The sequence below is a fragment of the Alligator sinensis genome, unplaced genomic scaffold (genome assembly GCF_000455745.1).
Source record: "Alligator sinensis unplaced genomic scaffold, ASM45574v1 scaffold490_1, whole genome shotgun sequence".
NCBI lineage: Eukaryota > Metazoa > Chordata > Crocodylia > Alligatoridae > Alligator > Alligator sinensis.
The window spans coordinates 211661-213503 of record NW_005842438.1 but is presented as its reverse complement, the minus strand read 5'-3'; positions in this window follow the sequence as shown (position 1 = coordinate 213503).

The following is a 1843-nucleotide window of genomic DNA, read 5'->3' as shown; positions in this document are numbered from 1 at the left end:
CAACTATTGTACACTAGGATTGGTTTTATACTGGTTATAGCATCTCATAAAGTATTTAAAGTTATTCCTTTAATTTTTGGTGAGGTAGCCCTTCTACACGCTCAAGTTTGATTTTGGTCATGCTAGTTTGCCCAGCACATCAATTAAATATTATTGCCTTTTTCTCAGTGCTTTCAAGGGCAAAACAAACAAGAGTTTCAGAACTCTAAAATAGTTTTTGGCTCTCATTTTCTCATTTGAAAATTGGGGCAATCATTAAAAGTACTGACAAATCAATAGTTCAATAGCTGACACTTTCCTCTCTGCTTTATTCACACTGAAAACAAATTGAATGGATAGTTCCAGGTGTACAAGTCATCAGCTGTAATTCTACCACTTCAAGCTTCTACATTTTATTAAAGAACCTAAATTATGGTCCTTAAATTGGTTTGTGTTTCTAATTTAAATGTTATTAATTAAAAAAGTTAAAAGAGCCCCAAGAAAATAATACTGAAGAAGTCAGCTCTCCTGGCATTAATATAAAAAAAAATGGTTTTAATTTGTGTTTCTTTGCACTGCTGTGGGTTTTACAGTAGCAAGGCACTAGTTTATCAATCTGCATTGTCAGATGCACAATATGCAAAGTGTCAAACTGTCAGTTTTTAATGGATGAATCCATAACAGAGCAGGAAGGCCTTGGGGGAAGAAAGAGGAAGAAGAGTTTTAAATAGCAAAGGCATTTAAAATGGTGAAATAATACCATTTGGGCAGGCTGCAGCTTTAATTCACTTTACAGCTGAAATTAGAAATCAGAATTGTTACTGTAAACACCACGAACTCTTGGGGGGACAAATACATTTGATCCCAAATTGAATCCCTGGTTTTGGCTGTAGTTTAGTACAGTGACTCTGGAGGCTTTTAAGAATCATACCATAGTTACCCTCTTGGGCACATCCCCACGAGCAGGAACGTGCATTTCCCTAGGGGCAAATAGCAGCGGCATATATTTGTGCTGTTGCTAGTTGTTCCTGCATGCAAATTTCCCTGGGTGGGCTGGGCAAATTGCCCTGGGTGGGCTGGGTGAGGCTGGGGTCAGCACCTGGACTGGCCCTAGCAGCCTTACCTTGGGTGCTGGCTATCTGGCCACTCAGAGCCTGGCCAGCAGCCAGAATGCGGCTCTGGCCAGCCACGCTCCAGTTTTGAGTGGTACACACTGCAGGCATGTGTGCTTTCCCACTTTTTTCTATTGCTGGTTTTTTAGATACTGGAATTTCCCAGTATCTGATTTTGCCACCATGAGACAAACAAAATCATGAGCACCATGTGCATTTTGCAGCATCTCAAAAGGCACTGTAAACTGCATATTCCCACTCGTGGAGATGCAGCCCATGTGTCCATTACATTCAGTATATGGTATATAAATAAATAAATATATATACACACACCATACATATAAATGCATGTATATAACATATATATATATATATATATATAACAGAAAAAAGTGATTCTAGACCTGATAATAATTCCAGAGCACCTATTGATTATTAATTGATGTAGAGAAGCTCATCTCCTCTGGAAGCCAGATTCTGATGAATTATAATGTCTTTTGTGCCTACTTCTATTCTTGATTTAATTACATAGTAAATTGTCCCAAGTTTAAAAATTCAGCATGTGAAATATACCCTTATACTTTAAAGTTCCATCCAGCTAGGTGGAGAATAGATTATACAACATGCACAACTAATTGTAACATTATAGAATGTAATGATTACTTGCAATACATGCTAAACAACACAAGAACTTGATCTTTGTTTTCTAGAGGACAATGTTCAATATCAGTCTAACTTGACTTGTATAGCAT